Source organism: Bombina bombina, chromosome 6, assembly GCF_027579735.1.
Source record: "Bombina bombina isolate aBomBom1 chromosome 6, aBomBom1.pri, whole genome shotgun sequence".
NCBI lineage: Eukaryota > Metazoa > Chordata > Amphibia > Anura > Bombinatoridae > Bombina > Bombina bombina.
Window position 1 is genome coordinate 861542535 of NC_069504.1, and position 15886 is coordinate 861558420.

At 40.3% G+C, this 15886-nt stretch overlaps 1 protein-coding gene across 1 annotated transcript in view; it reads right to left on the reverse strand.

Annotated features, from left to right (window-relative positions):
• KDM6B (lysine demethylase 6B) overlaps window positions 1-15886 on the reverse strand; it is a 459620-nt gene that overhangs the window by 220175 nt on the left and 223559 nt on the right. Inside the window, exon 3 of the mRNA XM_053718307.1 lies at window positions 11206-11247. The gene's annotated coding sequence lies outside the window, so the exon portion shown is untranslated. The remainder of the gene's footprint in view (window positions 1-11205; window positions 11248-15886) is intronic.

A 15886-nucleotide genomic window follows, 5' to 3' on the forward strand; every position in this document is an offset into this window, starting at 1 on the left:
GGCCCTAATATTATCAGCGCACTCTGTTCTCACCCCAGAGTGATCACGCTTACCTCTTAGTTCTGGTAATTTAGCCAAAACCTCAGTCATAACAGTAGCCATATCCTGTAATGTGATTTGTAATGGCCGCCCAGATGTACTCGGCGCTACAATATCACGCACCTCCCTCTGAGCGGGAGATGTAGGTACTGACACGTGAGGCGAGTTAGTCGGCATAACTCTCCCCTCGTTGTTTGGTGAAATTTGTTCAATTTGTACAGATTGACTTTTATTTAAAGTAGCATCAATACAGTTAGTACATAAATTTCTATTGGGCTCCACTTTGTCATTGCAACAAATGACACAGGTATCATCCTCTGAATCAGACATGTTTAACACACTAGCAAATAAACTTGTAACTTGGAAATACAATTCAATTAGAATAATATTAAAACGTACTGTGCCTTTAAGAAGCACAGAAGATCTATGACAGTTGAAAATTAATAAATTGAAACAGTTATAGCCTCAATCCTTGAAAATAACACAACTTTAGCAAAGGTTTAATCCCATTAGCAAAGATAACAAATTCTGAAAGCAGGAAACAAATTACAGAATAAACGTTTTTTATCTCAGTCAAACTATAATTCTCACAGCTCTGCTGAGAGAAATTACCTCCCTCAAAATGAGTTTTGAAGACCCCTGAGCTCTGTAGAGATGAACCGGATCATGCAGGGAATACAATGAGTTGCTGACTGAAATATTTGATGCGTAGTAAAAGCGCCAAAAAACGGCCCCTCCCCCTCACACACAGCAGTGAGGGAGAACAGAAACTGTCAGAAAACAGATTAAGCAACTGCCAAGTGGAAAAATAGTGCCCAAACATTTATTCACTCAGTACCTCAGTAAATGAAAACGATTTTACATTCCAGCAAAAACGTTAAACATAATCTCTAGTTATTAAACAGCTTTATGTATTTCTTACAGTGTAATTCTAGTGAAGTACCATTCCCCAGAATACTGAAGTGTAAAGTATACATACATGACATTATATCGGTATGGCAGGATTTTCTCATCAATTCCATTGTCAGAAAATAAAAACTGCTACATACCTCTATGCAGATTCATCTGCCCGCTGTCCCCTGATCTGAAGTTTACCTCTCCTCAGATGGCCGAGAAACAGCAATATGATCTTAACTACTCCGGCTAAAATCATAACAAAAACTCTGGTAGATTCTTCTTCAAACTCTGCCAGAGAGATAATAACACACTCCGGTGCTATTTTAAAATAAGAAACTTTTGATTGAAGATATAAAACTAAGTATAATCACCATAGTCCTCTCACACATCCTATCTAGTCGTTGGGTGCAAGAGAATGACTGGGAGTGACGTAGAGGGGAGGAGCTATATGCAGCTCTGCTGGGTGAATCCTCTTGCACTTCCTGTTGGGGAGAAGTAATATCCCAGAAGTAATGATGACCCGTGGACTGATCACACTTAACAGAAGAAAACAAATTTAAACTCCAAGGAGGAGCAGAATGTTTAAACACAGGCCTGATTCTGAACAGAGCCTGAACAAATGACTGAATATCAGGAAGCTCAGCAAGCTTCTTGTGTAACACAAAAAGAGCCGAAATCTGTTCCTTTAAGGAACCGGTGGCAAGTCCCTACTCCAAACCGTCCTGGAGGAAGGAAAGGATCCTGGATACCTTGACCTTATGCCAGGTATACCCACGGGCCTCACACCAGAATAAGTAGGTCCTCCACACCTTATGATAGATGCGTCGGGTGACCGGCTTCCTGACTTTAATGAGGGTATCAATCACACTCTCAGAAAAACCCCTCTTGGCTAGGACTAAGCGTTCAAACTCCACACAGTCATCCTCAGAGAATCTAGATTTTGATGCACAAAGGGATCCTGTACCAGCAGGTCCCTGTGACAGGGTAATCTCCATGGAGAAGACGATGACATCCCCACCAGATCCGCAAACCACATCCTTCGCGGCCACAATGGAGCAATAAGAAAAGTCGAAGTTTGCTCCTGTTTGATGCGGGCCACTACTTGAGGAAGAAGTGGTAATGGCAGAAATATGTAGACTAGGTTGAACCCCCAAGGCACTGCTAAGGCATCTATCCACTCTGAAATGATTGTCTGCTGAGAAAAGCCACTTCCCAGTTGTCCACACCCGAATGTGGATCACTGACAGCGAACAGTTGTGGGTCTCCGCCCATTCCAGAATCCGAGATACTTCCCTCATGGCTAGGGAGCTTCTCGTTTCCCCCTAATGGTTGATGTAAGCCACCGAGGTAATGCTGTCCGGCTGGAATCTGATGAACTGGGACAAACCCAGGAGGGGCCATGTCCTCAGAGCGTTGAAGATTGCTCGGAGTTCCAGGATGTTAATCAGAAGAAGTGACTCCTCCCGATTCCACCTGCCATGTGCCTTCCTGGCACCCCAAACAGCTCCCCATCCTGAGAGGCTCGTGTCCGTAGTCACAATCTCCCAGGATGGTCTCAAGAAAGATTTCCCCTGAGACAGCTGATCTGGACTGAGCCACCAAGAGAGGGATTATTTTGCTCGGCCGTCCAGAGAAATCTGTTGGATTAGATCTGAGTGATAACCATTCCATTGCCTCAGCATGCACAACTGAAGAGGTCTGAGATGGAACCTGGTGTATGGAATGACATCTATGCTTGGATACCTCTGGATCTCGCCACCGCGAGCAGAGCTCCCAGGACCTTCGTAAAGACTCTTGGAGCAGTAGCTAGACCGAAGGGGAGAGCTACAAACTGGAGGTGCTGGTCCAGAAAAGCGAATCTTAGGAACTTGAAGTGATCCTTGTGAATTGGCACATGAAGGTAAGCATCCTTCAAGTCTATCATAGTCATGAACTGTCCCACTTGAACTAGGGGAAGAATGTACCTTATTGTCTCCATCTTGAATGATGGGACTGACAGAAACTTGTTTAAGCACTTTTGGTCTAGAATCGGGCGAAACATACCCTCCTTCTTTGGGACCACGAAAAAGGTTTGAATAGTACCCTAGACCTCTTTCTGCCAGAGGTACTGGTACAATTACTCCTAGAGAGGATAGATCCCTCACGCACTCTAGAAAGGCATCTCGTTTCTCTGGTTCCCCTTCATGTCGACTTTGTCTCGGCAGGCTTCTTTTTCTGCTTGGCTTTATTCTAAGACTGAGATGGCTTCCAAGAACCCTTGGACTGCTCGGGCTTCGCAGCAGGCTGCTGTCATTGGGACTTGTCCGAATGAAAGGGACAAAAATTAGGACCCTTAGGCTTATTTTTCTTATCCTGCGGTAGAAAGGCACCCTTGCCCCTCATGACGGTGGATATGATAGATTCCAGGCCTGGACCGAAAAGAACCTTCCCCTTAAATGGAAGGGAAAGTAATCTAGATTTGGATGTCATGTCAGCAGACCACAACTTCAACCACAGAGGCCTCCGAGCCAGAACAGAAAAGCCTGATGTCTTGGCATTCAAACGAATAATCTGCATATTTGCATCACAGATAAACAAATTAGCTACCCTCAGGGCCTTAATTCTTTCCTGTATCTCATCGAGGGAGTTTCCACCTCGATCATATCTGACAGAGAGTCACACCAATAGGTAGCGGCTCCCGCCACTGTAGCGACCACCGCTGCAGGCTGAACAAGAACCCCGTGTGCTGAAACATTTTTCTTAACCGGGTCTCTAATTTCTTATACATGGGTTCCTTAAATGACAAACTATCTTTGAGAGGGATAGTGGTGCGCATAGCAAGCATGGAGATAGCTCCATCCACCTTAGGGACAGACCTCCACAATTCTAGCTGAGAGTCAGGAACAGTCAGGAACTGGGAACAACTTCCTAAATGAAGAAGAAGGGGAGAAAGAAGATCCAAGTCTCTCCCATTCATTCTTAATAATATTCGCCATCTTAACGGGAACCGGGAAAGTCTGGGGCACTACCCTGTCCTCGTAAACTTTATCAAGCTTAGGAATAGAAGGTTCCTCAGGTAACTTTGGTTCCGGAACCTCTAGAGTAGATAACACCTCCTTTTAATAAAAAGCGTAAGTGCTCAATCCTAAACCTAAAGTCTTCCGAGGTACTGGAGTCTTCCTCATCAGCGGATAATCTAGTTTCAGATACATCCAGCGGAGTAGATGACACCTGGGAAGGATAGCAATGTTTAACCTTTCGCTTGCGCTTAGCAGGGCGAGGTAAAGAACTAAAGGCCGCAGACATCGCCGTTTGCAACTGATCAGCAAAATCTGGTGGCCACAGGGCCCCTCCCACAGAAGGATTAGTAGTGCACTGGGGAGCTGCATGTGTAATCAGAGATGATTGTAGGGAACGCACCTCGCGGACGGAGACCCCTCAGAGGTGGACGGCTCAGTGGTACCAAACAACTTGTTCTTTTTAGATATCACTATTTTATCAAGGCATGTGGAACATAGTTGAACAGGCGGATATACCAAAACCTCCTCACAATAAACACAGGCATTAGATCTAGGCAAAGAGGGAGTACCCTCTAATGCATCAGAGTCCTCCATAGCTTGCGCCTTTAATAAGGACTACAGAAAAAATATAAATGGCACCTTTATACCTCCTATGGCCGGGGTGCTCACCACCTCCTATGACCCAGGCCCACAGAGAAACTGCTTCGTCCCCTGCAACCAACGGTCAGGAAACAGGAAGATAATGAGGCCACACCCGGTCACATGGAGTGCCATGCAGGACTGCCCCTGCAGCCGAGAAAAACCACGCCAACCTAAACAGACTGCGCAGTTAATCAAAATAAAGGAAGAACCTGACTGCTCACACATTGCCAGAGCCACATCTCACACATATCGCAGCAAAAAACACAATAAAGTAATCATGTATAAATCCCCTCCTGTTCAATAATCCCTTTCCGGACATATTAACCCTTGATTCTGTACAGATAAAAGGAGCCACACTGTGACCCTGTCTTCTTGTGTTATCATAAATGTATAAAATGAAACGATCTTACAAGAATCTATGCCATGGAACAGGAACACGGACTCTCAAGTTTGACAGTGTTGTAGCATCGCCTCTGACATGGACTTGAGTGATAGAAAGCAGGCAGTGAAACTCGTCAACACTGATTGCTTAAGGAGCTGTTAATACGAGTCGGGATGGTTTCACAGAAAGACTCTCCATGCATCTCTGGACTCTTTCATCCATACTCTCACTGAAAGGCTGACAGGACTACTTAAAACTCCAGTCCCATCTCCATAAGAGACTACTCCGTAAACTTCCAACACTTCTCTGCCATCCTCCTGTGACGAAAGGCAAAAAATGACTGGGGGATGAGAGGAGTGGGGCAGGTGTTTAGGACTTTGGCTGGGGTGTCTTTGCCTCCTCCTGGTGGTCAGGTTCTGCGTTTCCCACAAGTAATAAATGAAGCCGTGGACTCTCATTATATTAAGATGGAAAAGGCATATGAAGCCACCAATGAGTAACTAGCTCCCACTGAGCCTACCTAACCGCTAGATTTGGAGTTTTGTCGGTAACGACCCGAAAAACTAACGCCGGCTTTTTTCTGGCCGCACCATAAAAATAACTCTGGTATTGAGAGTCCACATAAAGGCTGCGTTAGGCTCCAAAAAAGGAGCGTAGAGCATTTTTAACGCAGCTTCAACTCTCAATACCAGAGTTGCTTACGCAAGCGGCCAGCCTCAAAAACGTGCTCGTGCACGATTCCCCCATAGGAAACAATGGGGCTGTTTGAGCTGAAAAAACCTAACACCTGCAAAAAAGCCGCGTTCAGCTCTTAACGCAGCCCCATTGTTTGCTATGGGGAAACACTTCCTACGTCTGCACCTAACACCCTAACATGTACCCCGAGTCTAAACACCCCTAACCTTACACTTATTAACCCCTAATCTGCCGCCCCCGCTATCGCTGACACCTGCATTTTATTTTTAACCCCTAATCTGCCGCTCCGTAAACCGCCGCTACTTACATTATCCCTATGTACCCCTAATCTGCTGCCCCTAACACCGCCGACCCCTATATTATATTTATTAACCCCTAATCTGCCCCCACAACGTCGCAGCCAGCTACCTACAATAATTAACCCCTAATCTGCCGACCGCAAAGCGCCGCCACCTACGTTATCCTTATGTACCCCTAATCTGCTGCCCCTAACACCGCCGACCCCTGTATTATATTTATTAACCCCTAATCTGCCCCCCACAACGTCGCCTCCACCTGCCTACACTTATTAACCCCTAATCTACCGACCGGAGCTCACCGCTATTCTAATAAATGTATTAACCCCTAAAGCTAAGTCTAACCCTAACACTAACACCCCCCTAAGTTAAATATAATTTACATCTAACGAAATTAATTAACTCTTATTAAATAAATTATTCCTATTTAAAGATAAATACTTACATGTAAAATAAACCCTAATATAGCTACAATATAAATTATAATTATATTGTAGCTATTTTAGGATTAATATTTATTTTACAGGCAACTTTGTAATTATTTTAACCAGGTACAATAGCTATTAAATAGTTAATAACTATTTAATAGCTAAAATAGTTAAACTAATTACAAAATTACCTGTAAAATAAATACTAACCTAAGTTACAATTAAACCTAACACTACACTATCAATAAATTAATTAAATAAACTACCTACAATTACCTACAATTAACCTAACACTACACTATCAATAAATTAATTAAATACAATTCCTACAAATAAATACAATTAAATAAACTAGCTAAAGTACAAAAAATAAAAAAGAACTAAGTTACAAAAAATAAAAAAATATTTACAAACATAAGAAAAATATTACAACAATTTTAAACTAATTACACCTACTCTAAGCCCCCTAATAAAACAACAAAGCCCCCCAAAATAAAAAATGCCCTACCCTATTCTAAATTACTAAAGTTAAAAGCTCTTTTACCTTACCAGCCCTGAACAGGGCCCTTTGCTGGGCATGCCCCAAGAAGTTCAGCTCTTTTGCCTGTAAAAAAAAAACATACAATACCCCCCCCCAACATTACAACCCACCACCCACATACCCCTAACCTAACCCAAACCCCCCTTAAATAAACCTAACACTAAGCCCCTGAAGATCTTCCTACCTTGTTTTCACCTCACCGGGTATCACCGATCGGTCCTGGCTCCGATATCTTCATCCAACCCAAGCGGGGGCTAGACATCCACTGAAGAAGTCCAGAAGAGGGTCCAATAGAATGCGAGCTCAATCTGATTGGCTGATTGGATCAGCCAATCGGATTGAACTTGATTCTGATTGGCTGATTCCATCAGCCAATCAGAATATTCCTACCTTAATTCCGATTGGCTGATAGAATCCTATCAGCCAATCGGAATTCGAGGGACGCCATCTTGGATGACGTCCCTTAAAGGAACCGTCATTCTTCAGTTGGACGTAGCCGGAAGAAGATGGGTCCGCGGTGGAGGTCTTCAGGATGGAGCCGGTCGTCATCGGATGAAGATAGAAGATGCCGCTTGGATCAAGATGGTTGCCGGTCCGGATCGCGTCTTCTTCCCGGATAGGATGAAGACTTTGGACCCTCTTCTGGACTTCTTCAGTGGATGTCTAGCCCCCGCTTGGGTTGGATGAAGATATCGGAGCCAGGACCAATCGGTGATACCCGGTGAGGTGAAGGTAGGAAGATCTTCAGGGGCTTAGTGTTAGGTTTATTTAAGGGGGGTTTGGGTTAGATTAGGGGTATGTGGGTGGTGGGTTGTAATGTTGGGGGGGGGTATTGTATGTTTTTTTTTACAGGCAAAAGAGCTGAACTTCTTGGGGCATGCCCCGCAAAGGGCCCTGTTCAGGGCTGGTAAGGTAAAAGAGCTTTTAACTTTAGTAATTTAGAATAGGGTAGGGCATTTTTTATTTTGGGGGGCTTTGTTGTTTTATTAGGGGGCTTAGAGTAGGTGTAATTAGTTTAAAATTGTTGTAATATTTTTCTTATATTTGTAAATATTTTTTTATTTTTTGTAACTTAGTTCTTTTTTATTTTTTGTACTTTAGCTAGTTTATTTAATTGTATTTATTTGTAGCAATTGTATTTCATTAATTTATTGATAGTGTAGTGTTAGGTTAATTGTAGGTAATTGTAGGTAGTTTATTTAATTAATTTATTGATAGTGTAGTGTTAGGTTTAATTGTAACTTAGGTTAGTATTTATTTTACAGGTAATTTTGTAATTATTTTAACTATTTTAGCTATTAAATAGTTATTAACTATTTAATAGCTATTGTACCTGTTTAAAATAATTACAAAGTTGCCTGTAAAATAAATATTAATCCTAAAATAGCTACAATATAATTATAATTTATATTGTAGCTATATTAGGATTTATTTTACAGGTAAGTATTTATCTTTAAATAGGAATAATTTATTTAATAAGAGTTAATTAATTTTGTTAGATGTAAATTATATTTAACTTAGGGGGGTGTTAGTGTTAGGGTTAGACTTAGCTTTAGGGGTTAATACATTTATTAGAATAGCGGTGAGCTCCGCTCGGCAGATTAGGGGTTAATAAGTGTAGGCAGGTGGAGGCGACGTTGTGGGGGGCAGATTAGGGGTTAATAAATATAATATAGGGGTCGGCGGTGTTAGGGGCAGCAGATTAGGGGTACATAAGGATAACTTTGTTGGCGGCGCTTTGCGGTCGGCAGATTAGGGATTAATAAGTGTAGGCAGATAGAGGCGACGTTGAGGGGGGCAGATTAGGGGTTAATAAATATAATACAGGGGTCGGCGGTGTTAGGGGGAGCAGATTAGGGGTACATAAGGATAATGTAGGTGGCGGTCGGCAGATTAGGGGTTAAAAAAATTTATTCGAGTGTCGGCGATGTGGGGGGACCTCGGTTTAGGGGTACCTAGGTAGTTTATGGGTGTTAGTGTACTTTAGAGTACAGTAGTTAAGAGCTTTAGAAACCGGCGTTAACCCAGAAAGCTCTTAACTACTGACTTTTTTCCTGCGGCTGGAGTTTTGTCGTTAGATGTCTAACGCTCACTTCAGAAACGACTCTAAATACCGGAGTTATAAAAATCCCATTGAAAAGATAGGATACGCAATTTACGTAAGGGGATCTGCGGTATGGAAAAGTCGCGGCTGAAAAGTGAGCGTTAGACCCTATTTTGAGTGACTCCAAATACCGGCGGTAGCCTAAAACCAGCGTTAGGAGCCTCTAACGCTGGTTTTCACGGCTACCGCCAAACTCCAAATCTAGGTCTAAGTATGATTTTTCAACACAGGATACCAAGAGAATAAAGATAATTAGACAATAGAAGTCAGTTGGAAAGTTGTTTACAATGATATAATCTATCTGAATCATGAAAGAAAATGTTTGGGTTAATGTCCCATTAATGTTCCTTAAAAGCTATTAATTATTTTTGATTGGAATAGACCCTGTAGATTGCAATATATGTTAGTTTTAAAATAAAATGCTGTAACAAATTAAACCATACATTTTAATTATAAGGTCCCTTTAAATTTCATTATAAATGTTACATACCTGTATAAGTTTAAGCAGTCTGGAGTCTGGCTATAAGCATATACATGCTGACATTATTTAGGAATATTAATGATATTTAAAATAATGAAAAATGCAGATATTTGCAAATAAATGTCATACATTTTTTTTACATGCTATAACCAGTGACAGTGATGGAAATTACTGTCCTTAAATGCTCCTCACAGTACAGTTCTGACTAAAATGCCAGAGTTGTGTCATCTGACTTTTTAATGAATCCTGATTGGCTCACATAGGGATTGTGTCAGGAACAAACAAGAACAGTGTTAGATGTGATTTTTCATGGCTTAAATTTAATTTGTCATCAAAGCAAAATAAGACTACCACACCCCAAATATAAAGCAGAAAGGGACATGCAAATTAGCAGTATATTTAATGGGACAAGATACTCATATTCTAAATAACTTAAACAGACATCCCAACCTGCAAAAACTCATTTTAGGAAGGTGGCATCACCCGCTATTGGAACGCCCCTCCCCTCCCAGTTATATATTGGACACCTTGAAACTCTAAATAAGATAGAGACTTATCATTAAAGTAGCTTCCCACTAAAAAAAAGTAGCTTAATTGCACAACCACATACAACAAACCTATTTTCCAGTGATCGTACGCTTGTTGAATGCTTAAATATTTTAGAATACGAAGTTTAATTACGTGCAGTAAATAAGGTAGTGTTTGCGTTTTATTAAAATCAGTGGGGGCTTTTTGGTTACTGGTGCAGGCTTTGAGGGTTCTATAACGTCCCAGCCACTAAAGGCATTCCTTAAAGAAACACTTTTCCGGATTTGGGCCACATTGGATCATGGTACTTGGAGTTTCACGGAGATTGCATTCCATTTGCTGGCATCAGGGAGTCACTATTACAATCAGGGAGACTCCCTGAGCTTCAGGGAGAGTTGGGATGTCTGCTTAAAACTGATGCATTATAACTGTAAAAAGCTGAGCATCTCTATGTAAAAAAGGAAGATATTTTACCTCACAATTTCCTCAGCTCACCAGAGTAAGTTCTGTGTAAAAAGTTATACTTCAGCAGCTGCAGGTAATAAAATAAAGAAATAAAGAAATGAACATCAGCCAATCAGCATCAGAAGTGCTGTGGTCACTTAACTCTCATGAGATTTCATAGCAAACTTCCTTAAACTGAATAGGGAAATAAGATGAGAGTGCACAAAGCTCGCCCCTTTACCTGTCCCAGGACAGACATACCGATTTGCTGCTTAGAAGTCCTTTACAATGGAATGTGGCTACTGAGGAATTTTTGAGGTAAAATATCTTTCTTTTTTACATAGAGATGTTTAGGTGCTATTTTCTAGTCATCTTTTTACAGCTATGCTGCATACCTTTCAAGTGTTTCAACATTTGGGTATCATGGCCCTTTAATAAAAATATACAGATAAAAGAAAGATGAAAGTGAATCCAGTCATCTAAAAAAGTAAGGAACTCAGCACTCAAAAATGCATCATAAAACATAAAAAAAGCTTTATTTGAAGATTATACTCCACTTACACTCAGAATACAGCAATGCAAAATCACCTACAAATAATACAAAAAAACAACATTGACAAAAACATGTGTAAACAAAAACAGATGCAAAAACCTTTTAAAATGGTATCGCTCTAGCAACATCAATTTTAAACAGGACTAGCAACTCCCTGCCGCAAAACAGACCCTACCTGATAGCAAGTGGGAACACGTCTCTGTGGGTTAATGGTATCCTGTGAAAATAGAAATAAATAATGCCTCAAAAGTAGAATCAAATCATGAAAGGCAAATAATAACATAATGTGACAAAACATAAATATTTGAAAGTAGCAAATGCTACATAAATGTTGAACCACCACAAGTATACCAGGTGTAGTGCACTAGAGTCTGAATAGTTCCACTGGATGGTAAGAAGATAAACCAAGGCTACATTTTACTTAGGCTCCCAGTATCCTTGCTGCCACAGCAAGATGATCTGGGACAAGATTACATATGTGGCGTCGTGGTTTTGGTATCACATATACAGAGCCGCATATAAATGCGGCGTGTATATTTCACCCGTAACCCACAATTTTTACTCCCATAAGCTAATATAGAACCGCATCGCAAATCTGTATCAAATATTTAGCGCAAAGACGCGGCAAAAATGGAAACATTTTACTCCATAGGCAGGTGTAGCAAGCCTTGCACTAAAAATGTAAGCACCATAACTGCCTGAAAATATTAACTAACACCTAATGCATGCGCAATATCTATCTACCTGTCAATCGCAATCCCCCACTGCAATAACTAAGTATATTAACCCCTAATCTGCCATTAATCCACATCACAATATGCCTAATAAATGTATTAACCCCTAATCCGCCATTCACCCACATCACAATATACCTAATAAAACTATTAACCCCTAATCCGCCATTAACCCATAACGCAACAAACCTAATAAAACTATTAACTCCTAATCCGCCAAACCCACATAACGCAATAATCCTAATAAATCTATTAACCACTAATCCGCAAAACCCACACAATGCAAATAACTAAATAAATTATTAAGCCCCCTAACCTAACACCCCCTAAATTAACCCCAAATACCTAAATTAAAAATTACTAAATTACAAACAATTAAAATAAAAAAGCTAAAATTACTTAAAAATAAAAAAAAACTAGATTAAATTAATCTAAGATTACAAAAAATAAAAAAATCTAACATTGCATAAAATAAACCAAATTATCAAAAATCAAAAAATTAAACCTAATGCCTATGAAAATAAAAAAGCCCCCCAAAATAAAAACAATCCCCTGATCTAATACTAAGCTACCAATAGCCCTTAAAAGGGCCTTTTGTAGGGCATTGAACTAAGTTAAACAGCTCTTTTCCTTAAAAAAAACTAACCCCCCCCCTCTAACAGTAAAACCCCCCATCCACCAAACGCCCCAAAATAAAAAAAAACTAACACTAAAAAATCCTAAACTACCCATTGCCCCTAAAGGGGCATTTGTATGGGCATTACCCTTAAAAGGACATTCAGCTCTTTTAAGAGTGCCCAATAAATCCCTAATCTAAAAAAAAATAAAAAGTCTAAGCCTAACCCCCCAAATAGGTACTCACTGTTCCTGAAGTCCGGCAGAGAAGATCCTGTTCTAGGCGGTGAAGTCTTCTTTCAAGCGGGACCTCTTCCTTCTTCATCCAGGATCAAGCTGACATGGAGCGGAGATGAGCGCGGAGCAGGACCGCCTGCCGCGGAGCCATGGACACTTAATAGTGAATTCAAGGTAAGCATTTAAATATGGCGTCCCTTGCATTCCTATTGGCTGATTTGATTCTTCAAATTCAAATCAGCCAATAAGATGGAAGCTACTGAAATCCTATTGGCTGATTTGGATTTGAAGAATCAAATCAGCCAATAGGAATGCAAGGGATGCCATATTTAATTGCGTACCTTGAATTCACTATTCAGTGTACGGCGGCGATCATACGAAGAGGATCCTCCATGCTCCACGGTCACCGGTTCTGCTCCACGCCGGCTTGGTCCTGGATGAAGAAGGAAGAGGTCCCGCTTGGAAGAAGATGTCGGCCGCTTGGAAGCAGACTTCACCGCCTGGAACAGGACTTTCTCCGCCAGACTTTGGGAACGATGAGTACCTATTTGGGGGTTAGACTTAGGCTCTTTTTTATTTTTTGGTAGTTTTATTTTAGATTAGGGATTTATTGGGCACTCTTAAAAGAGCTGAATGTCCTTTTAAGGGCAGTAAAAGAGCTGAATACCCTTTTAAGGGCAATACCCATACAAATGCCCCTTTAGGGGCAATGGGTAGTTTAGAATTTTTTACTGTTAGGTTTTTTTATTTTGGGGGGTTTGGTGGGTGGGGGAAAAGAGCTGCTTAATTTAGGGCAATGCCCTACATCAGGCCCCTTTAAGGGCTATTGGCAATTTAGTATTAGATTAGGGGGTGTTTTTATTTGCGGGGGGGTGGGGGTTATTTTCATAGGGATTAGGTTTATTTATTTTATTTTTGAGAATTTGGTTTATTATTTTATGTAATGTTAGACTTTTATTTTTTGTAATCTTAGATTAATTTAATTTCAGTTTATTTTTTATTTTTAAGTAATGTTAGCTTTTTTATTTTAATTGTTTGTAATTTAGTAATTTTTCATTTAGGTAATTGGGTTAATTTTGGAGGTGTTAGGTTAGGGGGTGTTAGGTTAGGGGGCTTAGTAATTTAATTAGTTATTTGCATTGTGGGGGTTTGGCGGATCAGGGGTTAATAGTTTTATTAGGATTATTCCGCTGTGTGGGTTTGGCGGATTAGGGGTTAATCGATTTATAAGGTTTGTTGCGATGTGGGTTAATGGTGGATTAGGGGTTAATAGTTTTAATAGGTACTTTGCGATGTGGGTTAATTGCAGATTAGGGGTTAATAGTTTTAATAGGGACTTTGCGATGTGGGTGAATGGCGGATTAGGGGTTAATACATGTATTAGGTAGTTTGCGATTTTGGGGTTGGCGGATTTAGGGGCTAATACTTTTATTAGGTAGATTGCGATGTGTGTGAATAGCAGATTAGGGGTTAATAGTTTAATTAGGTATATTGCGTTGTGGAGGGGTTGTCGGTTTAGGGGTTAATACTTTTATTATAAGTTGCGATGTTAGGGGAATGCGGATATAGGGTTTTAGGTGTCCGGTTTATTTTTGGGAGGCGGGTTAGACTTTAATGGGAGATTTAACTTTTTTTTTTATTTCCTTAGGGGCCAGCAGTTTCTAAAGTGCCGTAAGTCACTGGCGACTCCAGAAATTTGTATTTACGTTCATTTCTGGACATCGCTAGTTTATCCAACTTACAGCACTTTATGAACTGCCGGTGGGGTTATATATGTGAAACCCTGATGTGCGAGGTGAAATTATGGGTGGCACGGGTTTCAGCAGTTGCGCCGAAGCTTGCACCGCATATGAAATCTCGCCCCTGATTGGTGTACTGTTACCGGTGCAGTAGCGCAAGTTAAGGGGTGTAGCCAGAGAAGGTTTCAATCTCCCATATAACATCTATCCAAAGATGGAGACATCCATCGTGTCTAGCATCTAGACAGCAATATCCTGCTGGTTGTGCTATATTGTAGTGTGTGGCAATCCTGGACTGATTCATGTTGTGTCCATTACTGACTGACTGATGCTGACTGAAGGGGAAGCTGCGTGTATCTGTAATATTGCGATCTGGATGCTGCATTAATGAATTGTAACCCCCTGTCTCAGCTTTTGGGAGTTGGGTTCACTTATCTGGTAGCTGTTCACCTTTTGGCACATAGAATAAGCTTATTAAACAGTCTACTCTAAAATATGAAAAACCAAAAAGCTAAAATCAATTGAATAGAAATAAAAAAATGACATACTTAACAGTGGCTATTTTTGCAATTAACAGTACAACCAATGAGAAGCCATACTGCCACTCCATAGTCACAGTTTCTGGATGCAGGATATGAGGAACTGAACACGAGGAGGAGCCAAACTGAATCCAGACAATGTGACTGGAAAATGGCTTTGGTACGGCATCTCATTGGTTTAGCTTCCCCTTGGCAAAATTCTGAAAAAACGCCTTCAGTTGAAAGGACGGCCAGTTTCATTAGCAAAACGCAAAAAAAAAGAAAAGAAAGAATCTCAGATCATACTAACTTGGAAATTATAAAAAGTAATATTGAAGTGCCACTTTACCTTTAAGAATTGCTACATAAATAAAAAACAAAATCATAATAATAATGACGACAATTATATTATGCATATACAGTGTGTGTAATTCCATGTATCATATTAGTAGAGGAATAGTAAAAAAAATCACCACTTAATTCCTTTTATGGCAACAGCAGTAAAGAAAACAAGTAACTATGTTCATCAATAGCAGCAATGACTTAAATATATTTTTGTATAATTTGAAGACAATTATTTTGACAAGTATATAGGCTTAAAGTATGAATCTTAAACGACACATACCTGAGTATGCACCATAAATATCTGTTATTGTACTAGCATTTTATTTTATTATTTCAAAGTTGATGTAAAAACCAAACCTACCAGAATATGTTTTAAATATTGTCAACTGGTGTATTTAATTATAAGCAACCTAATACTACCTGGAACATAAGCCAGTCTACTGAACCGGGTTAAAGAGACATAAACATTAAAATTGAACGTTTAGGATTCAGATATATTATACAACTTTCAATTTTTTTTCTATTATCAAATATACTTCATTTTCTTGATATGCATACCTAGATAGGCTCAGGAACAGCAATGCAGTGCTGGGAGATAGCTAGTGATTTGTTGCTATACACAAATGCACACCATTTGAGAGGGACAGTCCCTAATTGTGAGCTCTGGT